Genomic DNA, 16,951 nt, shown 5'->3' on the forward strand with positions numbered 1-16,951 from the left:
GTGACCAGAGAGTACACTAGCTCTATACAGAAGCAAATTAACCTACAAACCTGTACGTTTTTGGAGTATGGAAGGAAACCGGAGCAGCTGAAGAAAACCCACGCAGTCACAGGGAGAAAGTACAAACTCCATATAGAGAGCAGCCGTTGTCAGATTCGAACTCAGGTCTCTGGCGCTGTAAGGCAGCATCTCCACCATGCTCCACTGTGTTGCCCCCTAGTTGGATTAACTGGAATATATTTGAAGTGCTAAATGGCCTCCTGTACTGTAAGAATTATGTACTGTAACAATTTTTGACTTTGGTTAATTATTTAGGTTTCTGTAGCTAATCCAAAACTTCATAAGCACTTGTACTAATAGATCTGTGGAGTCCTTTAATTTCCTTGGAATCGTCATCTCCATAGACCTTAAATGGGGGCCACCATACACTCCACAGTCAAAAAGGCCAAATAAAGGATGTACATCCTGCGGCAGCTGAGGAAACACAATCTGACACAGATAATGATGGTTCAATTCTATACTGCTATTGTAGAGTCTGTCCTCACCTTCTCCATCATGGTCTGGTTTGGCTCAGCCACCAATCACGACATCTGGACGCTGCAGCAAATCATTCGATCAGTTGAGAAGGTTGTTGGCTGCAACCTTCCCCCCATTGACGAACTATACACTGCAAGGGCCAGGAAGATCATTTCTGACCCCTCTCACCCTGGCCACAAACTCTTTGAACCACTTCCCTTGAAAGGCGAGTCCGGACCGTCAAAGCCGCCACAGCCAGACATAAAAAAAGCTTTTTTTCCACGAGCAGTAGCTCTACTCAATAACCAAAAGTCTGTAGCCTCCTTTTGCTCTGGTATTTCATTTCATTCCATTCACATGTTGAAACTAAAATGTTTTATTCTTAATGTTTTATGTTTTATTCTTAATGGTTTACTGTATGTCGTGATGTTACTTGCAAGCGGATCATTCCTTGTATGTGTACATACTTGGCCAATAAACTTATTTATTCATTCATTCATTCATGCATTCAATTATTTCTAAATTGAATTCCAATGTTAAATCTCCCTCAAAGGGGTTTAAAGACAGACGCTCTGGATAATCCATCCAGGTCTCTGGAATAGCAGTCAGCAATATAATGAATGTACCATTAAATCCAACAGTGAATTGTTTCAATACATGAGATTGACATTTTCCATAATTGTTGCACTACAATGCCATGTGTCGCATATTTTCAATGAATGATCATTTAACGTCTTCTGCAGGGAGTGCATCATTCTGTGCCTGTCACCAAAATTCTTGCCATGAGTTGAAAAACTTGTTTACGCCCAAGGTTAACTTCTAACTTGATAAACAGTGTTTAATTAAAGTTGTCCTGTAAAAGCAGTCAACATCTGCAGTAGAAACGATTTCCTCTCCCTGTGATGATTGCAAACACAGAATATTCCACCTGGGCACCATGTGGTTGGAAAACGTTCAAACAAAGAATGTCTGCAGTGCATACAAAATATGCATCACAATGGGAAACGAAGGCCACTGTGGAAATACAAGCATTTTCATACTGATTGAAAGAATAAGAGTAAAGCTGAAAAGGCCACAGAGAAGATTTGGGAAGATGTTGTCAGGACTCGGGTGCATGAGCAACTGCGAGAGGTTGGGCAGGCTAACATTTTATTGCTTTGAGTGTAGGAGGCTGAGGGACGATCTGATGGAGGTGTCTTATGATCATGCCAGGAATAGACAGGGAGAATGCACAGTCTTTTTTCCAGGGCAAGGGAATCAAGAACTGGAGGACATCGACTTAAGGTGAGCGGGAAAGATTTAATACTAGGGTTCCCAATCTGGGGTAAATTTATAGGGGGTAAATTTTGCCTAAGAAGGGGGTAAATTTGTTGATTCTGGATTTGTACATATTTTTTCTCATTGACTGACTGTGTTTGGTTCAGGTATACCAGTATCTGTTCAACATTGGTTGTTCATAAATAAGTGAAATTATTGTTATGTGCAATTAAAGTTGCCAGGGGTAAACGGGACAAAAAAGGTTGGGACCCCATGATTTAATAAGAACCTGATGGGCAACATTTTTAGATAGACATAAAATGCTGGAATAACTCAGCGGAACAGGCAGTAGCTCTGGAGGGAAGGAATGGGTGATGTTTCGGGTTGAGACCCTTCTTCAGACCCTCTGAGGGGTGACATTTTTATGAGGGTATATGAAATGAACTGCCAGCAGAAGCAGTTGAGGCAGGTACAAATATTATTTTTAAAGACATTTGGACGAGTACATGGATAGGAAAGGTTTAGAGGGATATGGGCCAAACAAGGGCAAATAGGACTTGCTTAGATGGGGAAACTTGGCCTGCATGGATGAGTTGGGCCAAACGGCTCATTGCTGTGGTGTCTGGCTCTGTGATTCTATTGAAGAAATGTTATGATTACCAATGTATCAGGAATTTCACTGCTACTGAAGGCTAATTTTGAAGTCCCAGCAAAAGTAACACGAACAATAGGTCTGACCTTAACAAATCAAGTGGCCAGAAGAAGGTACTAAATAAAACTGACAACCAGTATTTTCTTCAGTTTCTAGTTCTGGATAACCATCAGATTTCAGAAGGATTACAATTTAGCAGCAACAAAAATCTGATGTTGGTTTCGCTCTCTCCCTGGACTATGTAAAAAAGGCCTTAATTTAAACACTTAATTTTAATTCTCATTTGTTATTATTATAATTCTTTTCATCTGTCTTAGCAGCTGCTGTTTCCATGTAAATCATTCTTATTGTGATAACATGGTCCTGACTCATATATATATATATATATATATATATATATATACACCCTAAGGAACTTGCTCCATTGAAATTGCAATCCACTAAATAATCCTGACAGCAAATGTTTAATGAATCTCATTAACCAAGGGCCAGAATTAAATAAACAACCAAGATTTATTTTGAAGTTCTTTGGAAAATAAAAATAAAATAAATCTATTTGTTTTAATTTTGTAGTGAAGAAGGCCATTCGGTCCACAGTGTCCATGCTGGTTCTGAAGGTAGCAATCCCAGTACTTCCATTCCCTCCTTTACTTATTTCCACACCCCGACAACTTATTCTCTCACACATATACATCACTCACATCCTCATCACATTTGCAACTTTTAAACTCTTTCTTCTGTTACTAATCTACACAGTGGAGTGATTTACAATGGGAGGAAATCAGAGCACCTAGAGGAAACTTGGATGGTCACTTCGGAAAATTTACTGGTCTGAAAAAGTACAGGCTCTCATTTTGGTATGATCAGTGAGAAAGATACTTCTTGTTCGAGACTCGCTCAACTTTTACAGCCCCTGTGATATTGCATCGTTGATAGATACATTTATTTCAAATTTAAATCATAAAATGGAGGTTGAATGGCAAAAGTGATTTAGCTTTTTCTCCATTAATGCCATTGTTGATGGATCCAGCCACATTATGTTCAAAGTCTATAGCACAAGAGAGGAGTTTGCAGTCTATAGTGTCTGTACCAATACTCTAACAGCAGTTAACAGTGGAAGATCTTTTCCAGTCAATCCACATAATTGGCTTCATTCTTTAAATCCCACCTATTCTAAGCCCTTTGCATCTTTGCCAAACAGCAGCACTCATAATTGTATAGAATACTGAGGAATAACTCACTTTTGACAACTGCAAGACTCCCTTGAATTTGTATTCTCAGTCTCTGTTCATGTGCTAATTTCTGGATCCATTCAAATGTTTGTGTATGTAATATGGTCTGAAACCATGGTTGAGTTGTACAACACAGATACAGGCCTCTCAGCCCATCGTGTCCATGTCAACCCTTTTGCCCATTTACATTCATCTCACTTGCCCACATTAGAACTGTATCCTCGTACCTGAGGACATTAGAACATTGTACTAAAAACAATAATTGCATAGTTTTAAAAATAGGAAATGTAATGCAAAAGTGGTTGAAATTACTTATTTTCTTTCTCAGGGAATAGCATTGGAAGATGGTCAAAATAAAAAAGAACATTTTAAAAATGAGATCATTCCAGAAGTACTCTGCAGATTGGGCGGCATCTGTGGAGAGGTAAACAGGTGTGACATTTCAATTCAAAGAGCCTTCATCAGAGATTTTAGGTAAGGTGAGTAAATTTGATAGATATAATATTTCAATACCAATCCTTTTGAGAGCATTGAACAGTTTGCAACTAGATTTCCCTGAGCAGAGATAAGGTTTCAACGTTTCAAGATCGGTTTATGTCACATGTACCAGTTAAGGTACAGTGAAATTTGAGTTACCATAAGGTAAGTTATATAAAATAATCAGGATGATGGAATAATCTAAAATATTGTGGCTTGTTCTGAAGAATATTTGGCTTAATATGCTGGAGCGAAATTCCCATTGGGTTGAGTGCAAATATGTTTTTATATTCAATTTAAGATGATATTTGATGTAACTGGTTGATTCTCTATTTATGTAACTTCAGGCACCAATCAAAATAACAAAATCATCTAACAGCATGTTAAGGAGTTAAATGGACTGGCTGCCTTGAAGTACTTGAAACCAGCACGAGGAGTAAAAATACACGCATTCACAGAGGGTAGCCAACTCTAGGGCTTTGATTCAATCTTACCAAGGTCCTAGGGAATCATGCAGCTCAAACTCTTTAAGCATGTCTTCTCAAACGGCACCTACTGTGCAAATAGCTCCTCAAAATTACAATTTGATTGCAAATTTGCCATTAGAAAGGCAAACAAATGCATGCTTGATCAAACTCTGCTTTGACAACTATCTGGTCAAGAGTGAAGTGTTGCAATTTGGGAGGTAGAATATAAGGGAAGAATAATAAGTTAATGGAAAGACCCTTAACAGATTTACAAAGGGGTATTGCGGTCCAAGACCATAGCTTCCTGAAATTGGCAATACGTGTAGATATCGTGGTAAAGGAGATGTATGGTGTGCTAGCCTTCATTTGTTGGGACATTGAATATAAGAGTTTGGAAGCCATATTGTAGCTCTATGGAACTTTAATTATGCTGCTTTTGGAGTATTGTATGCAATTCTTGTTGCCCCATTAGAGAAAGAATCTAAAGATTTTGAAGAGGATGTAGAAGAGTTACCAGAATTCTGCCTGGATTTGATGTTATTAGCTATGAGGGAAGGTTGAACAAACTTGGATTGTTTTCTCTGAAATGTTCAGAGGCTGTTGAGACCTGATAGAAATCAATGACATTACGAGTGACATAGTCAGTCAGAAACCTTTTTCCAAGATGGCAATATGAAAGATTAGTGGGCAGAGCCTTAAGATGCGGGAGGCAAAGTTCAAAGCAAATGTGCAGAGCAAGTTTATAAAACATAGAATGGTGGGTAACCACAACATGCTGCCAGGGTTGACAAGGCAGATAAGATAGTGGCATTTAAGATACTTTTAGATAGGCAAATGATATCTAGGGAATTGAGGGATATGGATCACATGCAGGCAGTGAATATTAGTTCAATTTAGCATTATGTTCAGCCCGGACATTATTGGCCGAAGGAGCTGTTCTTGTGCTGTACTGTTGTACATTCTACGATCATGAAAAGTTGTCCTTCTTTAGTTTGTGCAGTTTTGCCCAAATGTCTCTCATTCATGTTAAGTTTGAGGCAGCATTTTTCAATGTTCATGCCTATTTTCCTGAAAGCAGGACATGATTTCTGGAGCATAGATTGGATGACATTACCTGTCAATACATTCTTTATCTTTCCTTTCCACCCACCCACGCAAATAATGATAGAGCCATTGTTGTTCTGGTTAACCAGTCCAATGTACAAATGAGCAAGCACTCAAATATGTCAGCCATCATTTGTATCTCTTGCTACTCAAATTTGTCAATCAAGATCAATAATAACTATTTGCTTAGAATTGTCTATCTTTGGACCCTTAAAAAAAGTTTCCCATCATTGTTCGGAAAGTTCTGCTGAAGTAAATACATATTGAGCATCCCCTGGAATAATTACCTAGAAATAAACTTGTAGATGTGTCTAGGCTCTCAGACAGATGACAGAAGGACACCTTTGGGAGCTGAAAATATTCTTAGCTCCATCTTAGCACCCACTCTGGACTATAACTAGGCAACAATGGCAGGTTGGTCCTTAGGTAATGAGTTCTATCTGTGTAGGTCTTTATCAGAATATTAGCTTTGCTTTTGTCGTATCTTGGTACACGTGGCAATAATAAACCGATACAATCCTTTCATCAATCGTAATCATTCCACCCATTCTGCAGTAAAAAAAGAAAAAGAAAAACTGAAGGTATTTCTTGAGAGGACATAGAATAGTAATGGCAGCCATCAATACTTCATTGTAGAATCTGCCCCAATATATGACAAAAGTGTCAATGGGGTAGATAAGCTTTCAAGAATTATGGAAATAACTTATTTGAGACATCCCTTATAATGTTGAAAGATAGAAACTTAGATAATGCAGGTGGAATAAAGATTTATGTTGCCACTAATTAGAGGTCACACATTTATTTCTCTGGCCAATGACTCTGACAATTGGAGAAATAATTTTCAGCACAAAATGATGTCAACAGAATGAGGTATTTTAATATCTGCATGGCTGATGATCTTGTGGATTGAGCAAGAACAAAATATATTGTTGGACTTCTACATAACAGGAACAAAAGGAATTCCTTCAGTCCATAATTTGAGATTAAGAATTTTGTGGAAACAAAACATAAGTAATAGGAGCAGGAGTAGACCATTCAACATTCCAACCTGCTCCAGATTCAAGAAAATCACATCTGATCTTCTGCCTCAACACCATTTTCCTGTCATAATCTCATATCCCTTGAGTTCTCTATGATCTGAAAATCTTTTGTTCGTTGGTTTGCATGCAATCAATGACTAGGCCACCACGGCAGTGAATTCTAAAGAATCTCATTATATTTGGTGTCTGCTAGCAGCTGCACTTTGGATTGGAAGATAGTTAGCAGGAACCTCCAGAATCATCCAGAAGAGCCGTTTAGTCTAGTTTAGAGATACAGTGTGGAAACAGGCCCTTCGGCCCACCAAATCCATAATTCCTGCACGGTAACACTATCCTACACACGCCAGGGGCAATTTACATTTTGTTTTACAAAGCCAATCAACCTACAAATCTGTACATCTTTGGAGTGTGGGAAGAAACTGGAGCACCTGGAGAAAACGCATGCAGGTAAGTAGCAGCCTCACCAACAACCTGTCTCATCCCTTTCTTCTTTTGTTGTTTTTAGTCTGTTTAATTTGTATGTTTTAGTGTATCTTGAGTTTTGTATTATGTGGGGGGTGGGGGAAACATTTTTTATCTCTTCCCTCGACGGAGATGCAAATTTTTCCGTACCGTATCTCCGTCCGCATAGCGGCCTAACATTACGGAGCTGGCAGTCCCTTTGTAAGTGATCGATTTCGGGAGCTCGAACCACAGGAACTTCGACCGCCCCGATCACGGGAGCCTCGATCGCCCGTTGCGATCATGGGAACTTCGATCGCCCCGACTGCGGATGTTTCGATCACCCGACCGCGGGAGAAAAGGAGGAAGAAGGTAAAGGTTATTTGCCTTCCATCACAGTGGGGAATGTGAGGTCGCCGAAAAACAAGATGGACGTGCTGCCTGCACTGGTGAGGACTCGGAGGGATTGCTGTGAGTGCAGTGATCTCGGTATTTGCGGGGACATCACTCCATGATGCCACAGTCTTAGAATAAAGGGGAGGTCATTTAAGACTGAGGTGAAAAAAAACCTTTTCACCCAGAGAGTTGTGAATTTATGGAATTCCCTGCCACAGAGGGCAGTGGAGGCCAAATCACTGGATGGATTTAAGAGAGAGTTAGATAGAGCTCTAGGGGCTAGTGGAGTCAAGGGATATAGGGAGAAGGCAGGCACGGGTTATTGATAGGGGACGATCAGCTATGATCACAATGAATGGCGGTGCTGGCTCGAAGGCCCGAATGGCCTCCTCCTGCACCTATTTTCTATGTTTCTATGTTTCTTTGAGGACATCCCAGAGCCTAGTGCGAATGTGGATGGCTTTCTGACTGTTTGGGTGGACAGGGACTGCAGAGACAGTGACAGCGGTCGGTATAACTCTGGTCACATCACGATGAAGGAGTGTGTGTGTGGCATGGACATTGAACTGGCTGTGGGACTCCACTTATGCTGTATGCCCTGGGATTCCCACATGCTGCTGTGGTGGCAATGTATGTCTAATCTTTATGTAGTTTTGTATCTTGTTGCTTTTTTGGTATGACTGTATTGTAAATCAAATTCCACTGCACCTCGGTATACGTGTTAATAAAGGACCATTGAACCATTGAACCATTTAAAAAACTAGAGCACCCAGAGAAAACCCACACAGGTCACGGGGAGAGCGTCCAAACTCAGTACAGACAGTACCGATAGCCAGGATCGAACTCGGGTCTCTGACTCTGTAAGCTAGCGACTCTACTGCTACTCCAGAGTCATATTTGTTGGACCTTCAAAGTCTGTTTGTCCACCACTTCAGTCTGCAGTCAGATACTACAAAACTCTTCATTCCCTGACTTCCGATTATAAACCACATTAGAGAGGAATGAGTGTCTCTCTGAGATTAGCCTGTTGTAATTTTGGGTGCCCAGTGGGACTCCCCTTGGTCTTCTCTTAATATTGAAAGGAAGTCTGGTTCAAAAAGAATGGACAGTACTGTCCCCTACATAAAATCCTCTAATGAGCAACACTGTCAGTCAATGCCAGGGTTACCATAATCCTCACATTTTAGGTAAAACAAGTTCCATGCAGGATAGAAGGGTAGCACAGCGGCGTAATAAGTGGTGGCACAGCGAGACTGCATCCCAGAGCTTACTGACGCTGTAGTCTTATCGATGAGAACCAAGATTTTCTAAAGCAAACCAATTCCACTCTGCCAAGACCTGAGATTCTAAGCAGATAAAGTGGCCACTCCAGAAGGTGCATCTGAACTTATAAATGCAATCAGTCTTACCCTGCCTCAGGACATGGCATCAACGCTACAAGAAGATTAACGACCTTACACACACAGCCAAGGTAAGAATTATTGCTCGTCTCATCTCACCTCTCTGCTTCACAGACTGGCACATCTTTCTTCTTTCTCCAGCCCTGCCCCCCCCCCCCACCCATCCCCCGTCTCCAAAACCACACATTGTGACAAGCCCTCTCCCATCCTCGCTGCAATTGAAATATCATAAATGGCTACTGCAATCATTGAAAGAAAGGACTGTTATTAGCTGGTTGCAATGGTAACGAGGTGGGAGCAGCAGAGTCGGGAGAGTGCGCTTAAAATGGATATACAGCAGACAGCCCCTTGGTGAAATGCTTTATTTCTGTCAGTTGTTCTGTTCAGAAAAGAAAAGCAGATGATTGCTATCATCATTATCTACATATGTGTTTCACAGAATGAACATTAATAAACGACATATTGTTAACAACATTCTAGTACTTTCATGGCTATCATGACTCAAACTAGCCTTTTCCCTTAAATTCCAGAATTTATTTAATTACTTCAAGTTAGATTCCCCAGCTGTTATGGTGTGAATCAAACTCAATGTTCTAGTATCATAACAATGTCTCTGTTATAGAGATTGCATTCTGCTGCAAAATTTGTACTAATAATAGTCAGAGGAGAACTGAACATGATAGATGGAGGCTTGGGTATGTTATGTATATAAACTGGGCGGGGCTTCAATTGATGGTGCCTAAACTAGTCATGGAGTCATAGAGCATTACAACATAAAAACAGGGCTTTCAGCTCAACTTATCCTTGCCCTATCTAAACTAGACACATTTATTCTCATTTGGCCCATATCTCTTTAAACCTTTTCCACTTTGCGAATGTATTTGAAATGCTGTTTTAGCATCTACCTCAACTACCTCTTTTGGCAATTTGTTCCATACGTCCACAACCATCCAGGTGAAAAGTTGCCCCTCAGATTCCTATTGAATCTTTCCCCTCTCACCTCAAACCTATATCCTCTGGTTCTTGATTCAGCTACTCTGGGTAAAAGACCCTGTGCATTCCTCATCCCTCAGCCTCCTGCTACTCCAGGGAATAAAGTCAGCCTGCCAAACCTCTCCCTATAGCTTACACCCTTAAGATCTGGCAATATCCTCGTACAACTTCTCTACTGCCTTTCCAACTTAATGACATTCTTCCTATCGCAGGGTAACCCAAACTGAGCACAATACGCACAATGCAGACTCACCAATGGTCCCTAATCAACCAGGCAGAAAAGCCCATGGAATGCAGCATACTTACATTGAAAAAATACATTTAATGAATGTGGGCGACACCAACAATAACAATAACAATTCATAAGAATCTGAGGGGGCATTTAATATCCAATCTACTTGTCTGTGTGGGAGATAAAAATGCCGCAAGGAACAATGCAAAAAAGCAGGCAAGGAATAATTATGTTGTTAGGAAGGGCATTTTATTCTGCCATATTTAGGGGGGGGGGGGGTACAATAACATATTGATTGATATACAGAATTAGAAATGAGGAAATGGCAAATGAGGAACTTTAAATCTAAGTAAGTAAAGATAAATGCTAGTTTCAGGAATGATGGAAATGAAGCTATTAGATTGTTATGAAAACTCACCTACCTGAGAACAAAGAATCAATCTCTGCTGTAATGCAGACTAACCAAAATGGCTATACTTACTGCCTTCTTAGCTAAAGGGCAATTAGAAATGGACAATAAATGCCGATACTGCAGGTGATGCCAACATCCTGTGGATAAATGTAATCCTATAAGCAGCCTAAGCATTTCTATTCTTAGCCCAGGGATGTAACAGGAGATCCTCTAGAGATATGCAGCAGACGGTTGTGTCTTTTGCATGAATGATTGTTCATTCTCTCTTGAAGTCAGAATGAGCAAACTTCCTTCAGTGAAATGAAGCTTGATGTGAATCGATGAGTGCTTTATTTCACAATAAGAGCAATATGCCGAACAGCAGTGCCAATTGGACTCAATTAGCTTCAAACAGTGCAGCTTACCCTCATGAAGCTCATGCATAATAAAGCCTCTGCCATGCTCCCCCACATCAACTGGTCGATATATGACTAAATACAGACCATACCTGATGAACCCTTTCCACATACTATCCCTTTACTGATTGACTGCAATGTCCAAAACATCCTTTTAACAAAAACTTTATTTATCATTTATGATTTGTTTAACCTCATGAAATTAATTTGGAGGAGTAGTTAAATACTTGCAAGCATAATGTGTGTGGAGCACTATAGTCTGAAGAAGGGTCTCATCCCGAAACGTCGCCTATTCCTTTTCTCCAGAGAAGCTTCCTGACCCGCTGAGTTACATACTCCAGCATTCAGTGTCTATCTTTGCTATATAATCATTGCTATAGTATGATCAATTATTAAATTTTGTAGCTATGCAGACTCATCATTATTAGGTTATTAACACCTCAAAGTCTGTAATGTCTTTCTTTCAATATGTTTCCATACATTGCCCTAGAAATTAATTTGATAAGCTAAAGACTGTGCATTTCACCATTAATATTGATGCTGTGGGGATACTCATACTAATACCAACATGGAACCTGGATAGGTCCGGCATGGACTCACCATCACCCCTGGAGGGGAGCTTTGACCGCCGGCCCTGCAGTCTGCGGTGCTTCTGGCTGCGGCGGAGTCTTTAAATCTCGACCGATCGGCCTACACCATCTTAAAGCCGCGGTCTCCGGTGAGGAAGAGCCGATCCTGGACTGACTCTGGACTCTGGTCCTGTCCACGGGGGTAAATGGAGGAGGACTGGCCAAATTTTGTGCCTTCCACCACAGTGATGAATGCTGTGGTGGATATTTGTGTTACAGTTTTATTGTGGTTGTGTGTTCTTTATTATTGTACTGCTGCTGACAACCCAAATTTCCACCGACCCTGATTGTGTGGCAATAAATTATATCTATCTATCTATCATCACCAGGAGGCAACGATACACCCTGGGATAATGGAATAAGCTTCTTCGAAGGCACAAACAGAGTCCAATAAAATGCCTCAATGTATTCTGAAACTGCTGAAATCATGGAAGTGTTTGCTGTCAGCTGTGAACTGGCTGGTGTTCTTTAAGAGCAAAAAGATGCCGATCAGAAACACCCTGATGCCTAACTGCTGCTGAGTAGAGTTTGTGCTGTAATAGAGGCAATGAAGGCCACAGATGAATGAAGTCACACCAGAAGCACAACCCCACATTGCCTGCTTGGCACTCGGAGAGTATCAGTCGCATTGTAGTGTCAGGAAGTGCTATCAATTCTCAACATCTCTCCTCCCATCATTACTTCTTAAATGCTATCCTGAAGTCAGTGGATCTGCAGCACCCTCTCACCTAGCAACGTTGTTTCTGTCAATTGAACCTTAGTAAAAGTTAAAATCTAAAAATTTGGAAATCTGAAATTAAAACATAAAATGTTGGCAAAAGATGCAGGCAGCATCTATGGAAAGTGTAGAAGGCAACACTATTGGGGATCGAGTTGCTCCTGAAAGTCCATCCAGACTATCTAGATATGGTCATGAAAGGAAACAGCCTTCTACCATCTTGACTGCAACTACAGAGACAGGACCAGTAGAAACTGCAAGCTAACTTGGAAAGCTAGTATTGGGCAAAAAACAGAAAGATGACAATCCATTAGGTAAGTTTTCATTGATTTTATTAGTAAGAGATTTATGCTGATTTTATTTTGCCATGTTCATCCAGCCATTTTAATGAAGGTTACCAGGGAGGTTTTGGGGAAATGGCACTCCAAATGCTGGACAGAGTGGACTGAGCAACTTTAATTGCAAATTTAACAGATAGAAACAGTTAAAATAGTGGGTGTGTCCCTTGTTTGAAAATCCTGTGGGCATCTTGGAATTCCCTTTCAAAAATGAGATGGCATTGGGCCAAATGGAAAGTTAGGTGTAAAGTGATTGACGTCAGAAAACGTATTCATTGCCAGTAATACACTTTGTGTGGTTATCTGTTCTGATGGGCTTTATTTCTGCTCTCTGTGATTTTAGGGGCAAATGCCTTAGTTCCTATAAGAATAAGCTCAGGATGTAGGACTTGCCATTGGACCTGCTGCACCAGGAAGACTTTCTTAGAAAGTCAGATGTGGACTAAATAAAATATTCAGAAGTTGAGGGAATTCCCATGGTTAGGAAATCTAATATATCCAGTGCAGAAGATTGAAGTAATTGGATAGGTAGAAAAGTCCATTATGGTGAGCATGCATCCTTTAAACTTCCTTCGTAATTAATGGCTAAGTGTCCAACTTAACCACAAAGCTAAAATCATCTAAGTAACATTATAGGGAGCAGCAATGTTTCCTCTGGTCAATGTCAATGCCAACACCCCGTTTCATCCCGAATGCTTCCAAATTATAAATAAGTCTTGCATGATACATCAAAAAATTCACTGCTAAATTATTGAATGGGCAGCATGGTGGCGCAACAGTAGAGCTACTGCCTTACAGTGCCAGGGACCCAGGTTTGTTCCTGACCACGGGTGCTTGTCTGTACAAAGTTTGTACATTTTCCCCACAACCACCTGGGTTTTTATCGGGATCTCCGGTTTCCTCCCATACTCCAAAGACGTACAGGTTTGTCAGTTAATTGGCTTGACATAAATATAAATTGTCCCTAGTGTATGTGGGATAGTGTTAGTGTGCGGGATCGCTGGTCGGTGCAGCCAAAGGGCCTGTTTTTGCGCTGTATCTCTAAACTAAACTAGAAACTAAATATGAAAATAAAAGTACTGTTTTTCTAAATCCTTTAGCTTGATATATGTTTACAATGTGCCAAAACCTTACCGCATCTCAAACTCATTTGTTAAACTCTATTAAAGCACAAATTAAAATTAAAGATGTGAGAGTTCTTGCAATTGCAAGTGGTTTAACAAACTTTGAAGTGTTGGCTTATTAAATTTCATTTTTAATGTGTTCTTTATTGCAATAACCTTGACGAGAAGCAAGTAAGGAAATAAAAATATTAGAACAGAAATGTGTAGTAGCAATAAATGATCTCAGCCTGTAGAAAGAGCAGAGTCAAGTAATGGCTGCAGTAAGAGGGCATACTGCAGATTTATTAATTTGTTCTGACCCTTCACTTCAAAGTTGTTCAAATTTATTAATTTGTTCTGACCCAACACCTCAAATTTTCTTACTTTGCAGAGAAGATAGTGAAGACTTTTCGTGTAAGAAGGAACTGCAGATGCCGGTTAAACCAAAGATAGACACAAAAAACTGATGTAATTCAGCGGGGCAGGCAGCATCTCTGGAGAGAAGGAATGGGTGAGGTTTCAGGTTGAGACCCTTCCTCAGACTGAGAGCCAGGGGAGGAGGGAGACACAGAGATAAGGAAGGGTAAGGTGAGAAGACGAGACATCAATGGGGACGAGGTCAAGGAAAATGTAGATTGGATCATTGAAGATAGACACAAGATGCTGGAGTAAGTGGGACAGGCAACATTTCTGGAGAGAAGGGATGGGTGACATTTCGGGTCGAGACTATTCTTCAGACTTTTCTACTGCAATACAAAAAATAGATCAATAGAGAAAATCATTAACTTATGAAGAGCATCTTTTCTTCAGTGCTTGATAGAAAAATAAACCCTAACTTCCTTTAGAATTATAATATATTATAATGATTGGTATTTTAACAATTATTATTGCGTAACCTTATTATTACTGCCACTGCCCATTTCGTTCCATAGATTTTCAGTGCTGTCAACTAGCTTAAAAATGGCTATTTTCTAATCAAATGCCTTCTGCATGTTCATATACACATTTGCCGCAGTTCATTTTCCTTATTTCAATGAAAAAACTTGGTAATTAGTCAACTATGATATGGCTTTAAAGTATCCATGTCGATAGTCCTTCATTAGTATGTACTTGATATTCGTTCTGTTCTGGATTATTGCATTTTCCCTGACATCGAGGCTAAACTCATTACTCTTGCTGATTTTTGTAACAAAGACAAGCCGTTTACAGTGTACACAGAAGGAAAAGAATGTTATGCCAAGTACTCCTGCAGTTACCAGTCCTCCTTGGCAACCTGGATTGCACACAATCTTTATAGAGGGTCCTCTTTATCTATGTTTAGACTGTTTAATTTCTTTGCTGTGATTTTAGCATTATCGACTTTCTTGATTAAGGCAGGGAGAAAGTACTCATTTTGTATTTCTGCCAAAACCCTTGCATCCATGTACAAATCATGATTATTGCCCTGATGGGCCACATTCAAGCAATATCTTCCTCCATGGTAAAGGAAGATATAAGTACCCATTCCGTATTTCTGCCAAGAAATTTGGCCACCATGGTCAGATCTCCATTCTGCTCCTTGCTGGGCCCAAATCCTCTTCACAATACCCAGTTACTATGTATGTGTCCACTGCAGATAGTTTAGGTTCCCTTTCATGATACTACTCTCGTGTCTTCACTTACCTTCAGATTTTTCCATATTCAGCGTAATTCTGATCAACATAATAAACCCGATATATATCAAATGCCTCTATTTTCTGCTTTTTATAAGCTTTTTTTTTAGCAAGGGTGGCACCGTGGTGCTGCCTTACAGCGTCAGAGACCCGGGTTCAATCCTGAGTATGGGTGCTGTCTGTACGGAGTTTGTATGTTCTCCCTGTGACCACATGGGTTTTCTCTGGGTGCTCCAGTTTCCTCGCACATTCCAAAGGCATGCAGTCTTTTAGGATAATTGGCTTTATCAATGTTCCCTAGTTTGGAGGATAGAACGTGTGCAGTTGATCACTGATCAACGCACACTCTGTGGGCTGAAGGGCCTGTTTTCACACTGTGTCTCTAAATTAAACCAAACTTTCAATCTCATAAAGTCATAGAGTGATACAGTGTGAAAAGAGGCCCTTCGGCCCAACTTGGCCACAACGGCCAACAATGTCCCAGCTACACTAGTCGCACTTGCCTGCGCTTGGTCCATATCCCTCCAAACCTGTCCTATCCATGTACCTGTCTAACTGTTTCTTAAACGTTGGGATAGTCCCAGCCTGAACTACCTCCTCTAGCAGCTTGTTCAATATACCCACCACCCTTAGTATGGAAAGGTTACTCCTCAGATTCTTATTATATCTTTCCCCTTTCACCTTGAACCTATGTCCTCTGGTCCTCGATTCCCCTACTCTGGGCAGGGACTCTGTGCATCTAAGAGACTCTGAGCTCCTTCCTCATGCAGGATGCTCACTATTAATCTGACCAAAACATTACCCATTCATGTTCAACATCACACATTTATATTAATCTCTGAAGATGTTCTCGAACCACTGAGTTTCTCCAGCACTTTGTGTCTTTTTATTTTAAACGGTAGCTGGCAGTTCCTTATTTCTATCTCTATATACAGATCTTTATTGTCCTGGTTCCCAACTTGAGGGAATGTATCCAAACAGTCTCTTCTTTAAACTCTTACTATTTATTTACTGTTTTCCCTGCTAACCTGTGACTTGTATTTACGGCTCTTAGGTTCAATTTTATCCCGCTTGAAACTGGCTCACCTCCAATAACATATTTTAATTTGGATTGCTTTTTAATCTCTTTGATAGCTTACTTAAAATCTTAAGATGCTGTGAAAACTGTCCTCTGAAAGTTCCCCTGCAGAATTTGTCCCAATTGACCTACATCATTGAAATGCATTGATTTTGAATCATTTGCATTATATCCACTATGATCAATGTTAGATATATTGAAAAAATAGGGAACTGCAGACACTGGTTTATACCAAAGATAGATACAAAGTCCTGGAGTAACTCTGCGGGTCAGGCAGCATCTCTGGAGAAAAAGGATGGGTGATGTTTCGGGTCGGGTCTATCCTTCAGTCTCATTATATATGTTATACATCCTTTTTCTCCAGAGATGCAACCTGATCCACAGTTTTACTCAGCACTTTGTGTCTATCTTTAGATTTA

The sequence above is a fragment of the Leucoraja erinacea genome, chromosome 16 (genome assembly GCF_028641065.1).
Source record: "Leucoraja erinacea ecotype New England chromosome 16, Leri_hhj_1, whole genome shotgun sequence".
In the NCBI taxonomy this organism is placed as follows: domain Eukaryota; kingdom Metazoa; phylum Chordata; class Chondrichthyes; order Rajiformes; family Rajidae; genus Leucoraja; species Leucoraja erinaceus.